The sequence below is a fragment of the Lynx canadensis genome, chromosome A1 (assembly GCF_007474595.2).
Source record: "Lynx canadensis isolate LIC74 chromosome A1, mLynCan4.pri.v2, whole genome shotgun sequence".
Classification (NCBI taxonomy): domain Eukaryota; kingdom Metazoa; phylum Chordata; class Mammalia; order Carnivora; family Felidae; genus Lynx; species Lynx canadensis.
Genome location: NC_044303.2, coordinates 91,348,014 through 91,359,293, shown reverse-complemented (window position 1 = coordinate 91,359,293; position 11,280 = coordinate 91,348,014).

The following is an 11,280-nucleotide window of genomic DNA, read 5'->3' as shown; positions in this document are numbered from 1 at the left end:
TTCCACAATAAACTTGGAAAACTGTACTCAAATGCCACAGATCCCTGCCTTTAGTACTGTCCACATGGCCTGCCTGGTCTTAATGATCATCCTCTTAATCCTGGTGGAACATTGTCCAGCTGGGCCTTTTGTTCATTTCGTGTGTTCTTAATGAGAGCTTCTGCCACTTGTCACGTGCCTGCAGCTGAGTCAGGGCCAAGACCTGCTGCCCGTTAAGCGCCTCATTCCTTCCAGTGACGGCTCCAACTGCTGTTCCTGCACCAGAATCTGTGCAGCCTAAAGGCCCTCGATCTGAGATTACTCCCTGCCCTACTTAGTGCTCAGACTTCCCAGCACACCCATGACTGTGCCATCGCAAGGTAATGAATGAGCCAGTCTCCCCACATCCTCGCCTGGACTATAGAAAGAGAGGAGTCAGAGAAGCAGACCTAGATCCCACCTCCCACGTCAGAGGTCTCCTGGTCTACTGTGGAAGTGCCAGTTCCACTCTGCCCAGAGGGAGTGTTTTTGAGAAGAGGATTAGCACCTAGGTGTTAAATTCTTCACTGTCCTGGGCTCCTGTGAACAACCCCTGAAACTGACAGCTCTTGGGAAATAATCTCTGATTTCCCCTTTGAAACTCCCCAAATGCTTTCTTATCAGGTCTTCCTGTCTCCAGCTCGTAGATTTTGCACCTGGGTTCTCCCTCCCCACCTGAGTTGGCCTAGTTCCATTAGCAGTGTCTGCCCAAGACGTTGCTTTCCTCCATACTCAGCAACTGCTTCTAGAGGGAATGGGACCTTGCTTCTCAGCAGATTCAGGCTTCCAGGTTACTGTGCCTGAGCCTTGGAGTCTTGGAACAAAACAGCCCAACTGCATGTGTCTTTGGTTGAGAAAGCAACTTAATTCCTTTAAACATGAATTTAGTCTAAGAGTGCATAGCCTCCAGCTGTCTTCATTCCTCTCCTTTCCTGCCTTATCTCCTTGGTACTCTGTCCTACTGGATTAGCCAGCAAGGCAATGTAGAAACAAAACACTCCACCCTGCTCTAGCCCACAGTAGGAGGGGTCCCAGCCTCCTGGCCCACCTCAACTCCTGCCAAATATATTTTTGGTAATATTTTTGCTTTTAGTATTTTTATACCAGTTCATGAAGGGAGGAGAAAACACAAGGTTTGATTGTTTCCCGTCACCCACAAACGTCTCCATTGTGTTCATAATGGTCATCCTTGGCAAGTGCCAGGATTTGGTCGTTGGGGAGTGTTCTTCCCCATTCTGTGTGCTGCCCTGTCTACTGCCCCTCACCATTCTTAAAAATTGTTGCCATAGAACATGTCTTTCTGAAAATAAATGAGAAAAATACACAGTGTTCTAAGAGGTACAAACTGCATTTGTGTTGTGTGGTTATCTACTAAGACGTGCTTCTGAGTGTTTTTATATTCGTACGGCCGGTCTGGGCCTAGTTCCCACAGTGACCATCCATACCTTTCTGTTCCCAGAAACCATAGTGTTCAAGCTGTGGAATATAAAGATTCCCAGTCACTGGGGATGACAGTTGACATTTGAGAATGTACCTCATGCCAGGTACTATTGTAAGTACTCTGTGTATATTAACTCACTTAATCCTCACAATTAGGTGAGACTGCCTCATCCCCACTTGAAGTTGAACAAAGAGGTTTAAAAATGTGTCGAGTTTGCACAGCTGGTACCATGATTCAAGGACTTGAGTCAGGCAGTGTAGCTCTAGGACACCCCGCCTACCTGCTGCACTCAGCCCCCTTCTTCCTGGAAGCATTCTAGCCCACCCAAGAGGGCTGCTTGGCTCCAGAGTCCTGGTGGGGCTGATGTGGTTGTTGACCGGTGGAAGGCTAGGGAGCAAGTGTAGCAAGTCCCCGGTCTTGCAACAGTGGCTCAAGCATGGTCTTCCATGCCCACTTCCAGGAGAAGACCTTTCTTCCACCCTGGACTGGAAGGTGGAAAGGGGTTCAGGGCACTCCTCCAACCTAAGAGCAAGAACCGTGGTTTCACAAACAAGCATCTGCCCTGGGACATCTCATGGGCACAGCCTGATAACCATGGCAGGTCCTGGATGCAGGCCAAATGAGTGATTACTAGGAACGCCCTTCTGGAGGTATTCCAAAAGCAGAAAGCCAAGGCTGGCAGCCAGAGAAACAGAGCAATAGCCATTAATAGTTTCTGCCAAGCATAGTGCATGGTGGTTATACATGCTTCTAGTTACCGCTTTAAATACAGAAGACAGGGGCACCCGGGTGGCTCAGTCAGTTAAGCGCCCGACTTTGGCTCAGATCATGATCTCACCATTTCTGAGTTTGAGCCCCATGTCGGGCTCTGTGCTGACAGCTTGGAGCCTGGAGCCTGTCTCCCTTTCAGATTCCCTGTCTCCCTTTCCTTCTGCCCCTTCCCTGCTTACGCTCTCTCTCAAAAATAAATAAATGTTAAGAAAAAACATTAATACAGAAGACATGTTTTACAAAATGAAAACAAATAGTTAGCAAAATAATCGTATGTGGGATGAGTATATAAACAGATGGGGTACTATGAAAGAGCCTGAGAGGCCCAGCTGTAGATTGTGTGGGTGCATCAGGCCTCACTAGAATTAATCAACAAGAGACACAAAGCATAGTTGAGTGAGACATGCAAAGAGGTTTGGACATTCCAGCAGTGGACTGTGTAGCTCAGAGGTAGGAACTAGCTGGGGCTGGTTAAGAGCCTTTAAGAAGGTGTGGGTGGAGGGGCACCTGGGGGGCTCAGTGGTTTAAGTGTCTGACTTGATTTCTGCTCAGGTCTTGATCTCATGGTTCATGAGACTGAGCCCTGCATTGGGCTTCACGCTGACAGTGCAGAGCCTGCTTGGTATTCTGTCTCCCTCTCTCTCTGTCCCCCACTGCTTGTGCTCTCTCTCACAAAATAAATAAATAAACTTAAAAAAAAAAAAAAAAAAAAAAAAGCAAGTGTGGGTAGAGCCCAGAATCAGGAGTTAGCAAGATGGGCTTCCTTAGGAAGAGGTAGGACCAGGCCCTGATCAGCCAGTGCAGTGAGCTTCTAAACACTCCAAACAGCTATTAACAGGTGTCAGGTTTCATACTTCAAACTTTGAAGCTACACATAGTTGCCATTGATACATAAACTCTACCAGAGCATAAATATTGGAAAAGTTTCCAGTTAGTTTGTTCTTTCCCAATTTTCCTTGCAGTGACTAAGAAATTCCAAAGTTGGAAAAAACTGTTTAACCACATAAGGTTCAATTGCTAATTTATTTCAGCAATATACTTTGACCAAGGTACAGCATTGCCTCACTGTTGCCTGCTGTCACCATTTCTAGCCATTGTGATAGGAAATAATAGGTAATAAATATTTATAGGCGAGGCTATGTCAGGGTTCCCCTGGTGAATTGCTCCAGACTCCTTCACCATCTGTCTGGTCCCCTCCAGGCTACCTCCCACTCCAGCCACCAGTGACTTTGTCCACTCCACAGATCCAGCCATGGCACTCACCTGTGTAGTAAAACCCTTCAGTGGCTCCCCTTGGCCAACAATGGAAAGCAAGGCCTTCGGGACCCTTCACAGCCAAACCGGTGGAGTCTCCAGCCTCATCTATCTCTCCCACCTTACTCTGCAGAAACATGCCCCCCCATAGCTCCTGGCACCCCAGACTCATTTGTGTGTGCAGTTCCCTAACTAGGCTGTGAGCGCAGTGTCAAGGATTTGGTCCAGCACCCACCTCAACACATAGCGGTGTCAACAAATGTGTGTTAGATTAATAAACAAGTGATCCCCACCCTTTCCAACAAATACTTGCTGAAACCCATAGCAGATATGACACCACTTTAAAGTGAAATGACTTCCGTCAGTGTTTGGGTTATAAAGGGCACTTCTATTCCCAATGATACATGGTCAGCTATGTACTCAGCTAGTTAGCTAGTTACCCTGTGTGTAAATGTTGGAGAGAAGGGAGGTGAGGTGGTTGTGGTTGCTTTATCCTGTGAGTGATATCCAGTAGATACCAAACTATTTTGGTGATTAAATGTGTGTGGTTTTGGGGTTTTATTTTGGTTTTGGTAGCGCATGGTACAAACCTCAAAAGCCTGCACGGTGAAAAGTAACTGCCTTCTACCCTATCTACCCCCCCACCCAGTTTCCTCCCAGAGCCAACAGCAGTTACCAAACTCTGTGTCCTTCCAGACAAACACTGCAGGTAAATTGCTCCCCCCTTTCTAAACACAGTTGGTAGCAAAGGAGATAACTTTGTTCTGCATTTTGCTACTTTTATTTAACAACCTATCTCAAAGATCTTTTCACTGCAGTTCCTGTAGTTCAAATAGAACTTTGTAACGGCTGCCACATATTCCATTGTATGGATGCACCATAATACATTTAAGTCAGTGGTCCCAAGCTGAGGTGCAGAGAGGTGGTTTTGTTACAGCAAAAATGCTGCCAATAATGTCCTTGGATGGACGCCATTTCAAACTTTGGCAAGTATATCTGTAGAAAAATCTCCCTGAAGTGGGTTACTTGGTTCAAAGGGTGCATGCAGTTTTTATTTTAGGAAAGCAGTGTCATCTTGCCCTCCGTGGAGGTTGTACTAGCGTGCACAGCACCTGCTGTCACGGCTGGGTCTGTACCCCACACCTGGCCAGCACAGAATATTAGCTATTTGATCTTTGCTCAGTCTGATTTTGAAAAAGTGTCTGAGGGGCATCTGAGTGGCTCAGTTGGATGAGCATGCCACTTCAGCTCAGACCAATCTCGTGGTTTGTGGACATCAGGCTCACTGCTGTCAGCACAGAGCCTGCTTTGGATCCTCTTTCAAAAATAAACATTCAAAAAAAAGTGCCTGAGTGGTTCCCCCCCACCCTGCCCAGTTTTATTGAGATATCACTGACATATAACTTCATGGGTGTACAAGTTTTAAAAAAATTTTTTTAACATTTATTCATTTTGAGAGACAGTGTGAGCAGGGGACAGTGAGAGAGAGGGAGACACAGAAGCAGTCTCCAGGTCTGAGCTGTCATCATAGAGCCTGATGCAGGGCTCAAACTCATGAATCTCAAGATCATGACCTGAGCTAAAGTCAGAGGCTTAACCAACTGAGCCACCCAGGCACTGCATGCACAGGTGTGCCATTTGATACATGTATGCATTGCAACATGATTACCACAATAAGGTTAGTTACTTTCACCTCACATAATCACCATTTTGCTGCTGATGTTATGGTGAGAATATTAATGCTCTACCCTCATAGGAAGTTCCGACTATACAAAACAGTATTGACTGTGGTCACCATGCTCCTGGCATTTACTCATCTTTATAACTAAGAGCACAGTTTTCTTACTATGAAGCAGATTGGGCCTCTTCTCATACACTTAAGAGCCACTGTAGCCCTAATTATAGGTTTGTTGGTTTTTAGAAATGGATGTATATAGGTTTTCTCCCTATGTGAGATCACAGGGCCAAGTTAATTTTTTCCAGATGGCTATCCAAGTGTCACAACACCATTTATTAACTAAGCCATCTTTCCCCCTGCTGCTTTAAGATGCTAGCTTTATCTTTTACCACATTTCACACATAGTTTGGTCTTTTTCTGGCCACTCTGTCCCATTGGTCTATCTATGATCTTTACACTTGATCTTAGCCAAAAGGTCAAGAAATGATGGTCTATGATCTATGAACCAGTACTTGAAATTATTATAGCTTGATACTAATATGACTTTTAAAAATATGGATTGACCCAGTCAATAAAATTTATATTTTTCTAACGTAATTTCTTATCTCAAAATCTTATTTTCTTTCACTTCACTCAAGAGAATAAATTAGAACTTGATTTTAATGCTTGGAAGAATGTCAATGAACTTTTCAAAGTTCTCTATTTTAATGAAGATTTAAAGAGTCCTTCCTTACACCTAACCTTTTATTTATTTTAAATGCTATTATTATTTTTTTTTTTGAGACAGAGAGAGAGAGAGAGAGCAAAGGAGAGGGGCAGAGAGAGAGAGAGAGAGAGAGTGTGTGTGTGTGAAAGAGAGAGAGAGAGAGAGAGAGAGAGAGATAATCCTAAGCAGGCTCAATGCTCAGTGCAGAGCCTGATGCGGGGCTCAATCCCATGACCCTGGGATCATGACCTGAGCTGAAATCAAGAGTCGGATGCTCAACTGACTGAGCCACCCAGGCATCTCAACATCTTACCTTTTAGACCAAAATTTTAAGGATGTATTTCAGTCCTTTGTACATATCCTTTTCCTTCACTGTTGAACTAGTCTAACCAGCATCTCTGAGTAGAGCTTAAGAGGTATTGCTATGTCCTGTTTAAGGGTGTGTCCATATGTCCTTGTGATGATGGGCTTTTAGCCATTTTTCTGTTTTTTTTTTTTCCCTTAAGTCATTGAATGAAAAGTCAGTATAATATAAAAGAATTGAACAGCATGGTTAACAAACTTGACCTCATAGAACAAAAATATGTACAAAATGCAGCATTGCCACCGGCAGGAAGCTGAGACCATATACTGCATGTCAAAACTAAAGTACATCTTTTATTCCATTCAAGATGCATCAGCACATTTTATAGTGTGATCCCCTTCGCAGAAGATATTTTCAAAGCTTATCTTCAGTTTCTCAACCATAGTAAGCAAGTTACTTTATTATTTCTTCAAAACTATGGTTCTTTATTTTCACATGGACAGTTCAAAGGAAGTTATTGTTTAATGTAAAAAAGACTCCCTGCCTCGCCCCCCCCCCCAAAAAAAAAAACCCTCGGACTTAGAAGAAACCTAAATCTGTCACCAGGTGCTGGTTGAAGAGTTCGTATTTTTATGAGGGAAATACAGTGCAGATTTCTCTAGAGAGCTGTCTTGAAGAAGGTGTGCTATTTGGGGGAATCTGAGATGGGGTCTTGGGATTGATCAGCTGAGGGGTTTGTTTAACGAGTGGAGTCTGCATGGGCAGTGACTGGTAGGGCAGGGAGGGTCAGCACAGGTAAACGAGGTCAATGATTTGGGCATGGCTACAAGGGTCATTAAGGACACTGGCTGTCAGTGACTGTGGGAGAGGCTAATCATCTTGTGCAAGGTCACCCATCTAGTAAGTGGCAGAGCTGGGATTGATCTCAAGAAGTCTTGGGGCACCTGGGTGGCTCAGTTGGTTGAGTGTCCGACTTCAGCTCAGGTCATGATCTTGCAGTTCGTGGGTTCAAGCCCCTCATCGGGTTCTGTGCTGACTGCTGACAGCTCAGAGCCTGGAGCCTGCTTCAAATTCTGTGTCTCCCTCTGTCTCTGCCCCTCGTCTGCTCTCACACTCTATCTCTCAAAAATAAACATTTAAAAAATTTTTTTAAAAAAGACATCTGAACCTTGACACTGTACAATTTCTAGATGTGACAGCTGACTGAAAGAAGTCTACAGTGTCAGGGGCAAGACAAAGTCTGTGGACTGTGGAAAATGTCCCTGTCTGGCAAATCAGAATAGAAAACAACAACAACAACAACAACAACTCAGAAGTTGATGCTAAGGGTAAATTCAATATTCAAGAGCCCTGGTAGAATAACCTCATGATACTTAGTCTGCCAGATTATAAGGGGCCAGATTATATCAGTGCACAGCAGGTGGGGGCAGACTCTTGTGCCCTTCCCGCTATTTCCGTTTCTGAGTCTTCAGGAGAATATGAGCATGAATCGCAGGCAGATATATGTGCTGGGAGAGGGCAGGGCCCATAGCAATGTTCCTATAAATGTAGGGAGCTGGTGTCCCAAAATGGTGATTTTGATATTGGTGTGTAGGATGGAGGAGAAAGATACAGCAAGCAGAGACTAGTTAGTATCCCTTCACAGGAATCCATGAATGAAGCAATGAGGCTTAGAGTGTCTAAACCCAGTCCCTTCGCTAATCTGCCTCTCTACACCCTCAACTGCCTTTCCCATCCAAGTCTTCCCTCAGCCTTTCCCCTCTCAGAGCCGTATCCTTCTTGGTTCCCACCTTTTGCTCCACAGGCTGAAAGGTCATCTCTGAAACTCCGAGCCTTCTGTAGCTGTCCACACTGCAGCGTGTTTCCTTCCTCAAGGCCCAGAGATGGAAAATATTTACACTTGGGAGTTTTTCATATTTAGAGGAAAAAAAAAGGTGTCAGTATAACAGAATATTTCTGAAGAGGTTTCATTCTATAAAATGATGGTGGAAAGATTCACTGGAATTGTGCATTTTATTCCAGTTTAGGGGAGTCTTGCAAATTGGTAACTACATAAAAAAAGCAGCAGAGAACCCAAGTCAGACTTTTGGGGAAAGTTATTCAACAAGAAGTCACTGAGTGAGAGACAATGAATGTAAATGAATTGGTGGGACTTTTCCAAAGAGCACAGAATGTTAATAAATGCAACAAAGCTATATAGTAAATGTAATAGATGTATCCAAAAGAAGTCTGAACCTTGACACTGTACAATTTCTAGATGTGAAAGCCAACTGAAAGAAGTCTACAGTGTCAGGGGCAGCTTGTTTCCCTCCTTAAGGCCCTTTCACACCAGTGAAAAGACATTAGGAGCGTCTAGGTGGCTCAGTTGGTTAGGCATCTGACCAGCTCAGGTTGTGATCTCATGGTTCGTGGGTTCAAGCCCTGCGTTGGGCTCTGTGCTGACAACTCAGAGCCTGGAATCTGCTATAGATTCTGTCTCTCTCTCTCAGTCTCTCTCTCTCTCTCTCTCTCTGCCCCTCCCCCACTTGCTCTCTCTCTCTCTCTTTCTCTCTCTAAAATAAATAAACATTTAAAAATTTTTTAAAAGAATATAGTTAATATAAGAGAGGGCCTGCTTATACAAATCTCAATACATTGGACACAGGTGATAACCTTATGAATAGGTGAGTAAAAGTTTTTATCAAAATGTAATCTTCCTCTGCTTTAGAGAACTTGTAGTGGAGAAAAATATTGTGATTATAATGTGGGAAAGCCTCCAATCCAGAGCCCCATTTTCACTGGAACACATAATTCATATGGGGGAGAAATCATTCAAGGGCAACGAATATGAGAAAGCCTACAAATATAGTCCAGTTTTTATTCAGCATAAAAGAAACAACACAGACAGAATGCCTTATAAATTCGAGAAATTTGAAAACAACAACAACAACAACAACAACAACAAACCTTTTTAAAAGGTTTCAACTGATTGAACCTCAGAGAAGGCAAAATTATGCATGTACATAGCATGGGGAAACCTTCAGGAAGTTGTCAGCCCCCCACTGAACATCAAATGTTTGAATGATCAAAGACAGAAATCATATGTACACACTGAAGAAAAGCCTTCTTCTGGGAGTCAAAACTTTGTAATACATTAAAGAATTCATAAAGGAGAGGAACCTCACAAGCGTGCCACATGTAACAACACCTTTAGTAATCACATTGCACACAAAATGGCGCATGCTTGGAAGTCATCTACACGTGGACTGAATGTGAGATTCCTGTAAGAAGGTACCAGAACTTGCTGTGTAACAAAGCTTTCACACCATTTATACCAGAGAGACGGGTATGAATGAGTGTGGGGACTGTGTGAAAGTCTTCAGTAGGAACCCAGGACTCTAAGGCAGAAGCTTCACACTGGAGGAAAATCTTCTAAATTTAGAAAATTTCTACTAAGAAATCATCCAAACTCTAAGTCACAGAGCGCCAAGTGGGGAAAACCACAACTATGTAAAAAATATATATATATGGAAACGTTTTCAACTAGAAGTCAACAGGAATTGTACATCAGGGAGAAACACTGGGAAAAACACACAGGGACACCTGCCTTTGGATATCAGAGCTCACTGACTCTCTGTGAGTTCATATAGGAGGAAAACCCCATAAAACCACTAGTGTGGAAAAGCCTTCAGCAAGAAAACACACCTCATCACATTATACGAAAGAAAATCCACACAGGAAGGAAGCCTGATGAGATAGTGAATTTTGGAAAGCACTGAGAGATAAATAAAACTTCCTAATTCACATGGTGGAGAGACCATAGGAATGCAAAAACGTGAGGATGGAGAATCTGTACACCAAAAATGTTACTTTGTGGAGAAGGCCTATTAATTTAATTTAAGGAATCAGACCTAGTCCCAAGGTCACAATTTAGTACACAACAGAGACTCAGTGTAGGAAACAGTCTTTTTTGTTGTATGAAGTGGGGTTGATCTTCAGAATCGGTTCCAGACATCAGCTACTAGAGAATTCAAACTGATAAATGAAAAGAGTCAATTTAACAAATTTAAATCGTGCCACAGGGAAATACAATTCCACAACTGAAACCAACCTTTTGGTAAAAAAAAAAAAAAAAAAAAAAATACTGAAAAATGAATGTCCATGCATCTGATGTCCAAGCATTTCCCTCCCATGCCCTGTGTTTGCCTGTCAAAAGGGACCTCCCAGTAAATATTGGGAGAGAAAAGTTTCAATATTCATCCTAAGATGTCTACCTGGAATTAATCGTCACCATGGACACAGCTCTCTGTCACTGGCCCCAGCCTGAGGCTCCTGACCACAATCTCTCACAGGCATCAGAAGAGGGCAACCACCACCCTGTTGTTTTATTCTCACACCACTAACACCACACGTGGGTTTGGGGGTCATTTGAGGGCATATGCATGCGAAAGGCAAAAAGCTATACTCCTAAGTGTGACATGCCCCAGATCCCAGGGGCGAAGGTTCTGAGAAAAAGACCTCAACACATGTCACCTCATGGGGTATGTCTCAGTTCTCATTCTCACATCGCATTCTCGCTCTCTGGGCTCTGACCCAAGGTTCCATCCCTCATTGCCAAGCCTGAGTTACTCAGTCCGGAACCCAGACCCCCAGGGTCTCTTGTGGAAACTGCTCCTCCTTGCATCCAGCCCTGTATTTCCACAGTGAGATCTACAAATTCTTGCACACTGCCCAATCCCCGGGTTTTGCTGGCTAAGTGGGTAGAAATCTCACTCACGCTGGGCCAAGCCTGGGGCTTCATCATGCTCTCTGAACTCAGACCAGGGAGCATAAGTTCAGTCACTCCCTAGAGTAGAATCTTCGTGGTGGCTGTTTCCCTCCATGAGTAGAAAGTCTGGTCTGCAGCAAGGATATATGGTGCCCACAGGCACAGAAAAGCAGGGATGACATGTGGTGTGTGGGTCCAGATCTTTCTGGAGTCCAGCCCCATCCCAGTGGGCATGGGCTTTGTGGACTCCCTGCCTCCAACTGCTCACTGCAGACCTGGACTTTTCACAGCTTCTATGGTGAAGCAAGGGAAAGAAAAGAGCAGAAGAGAGGGAGCAACCATCCCACTCATCCCCCACTCA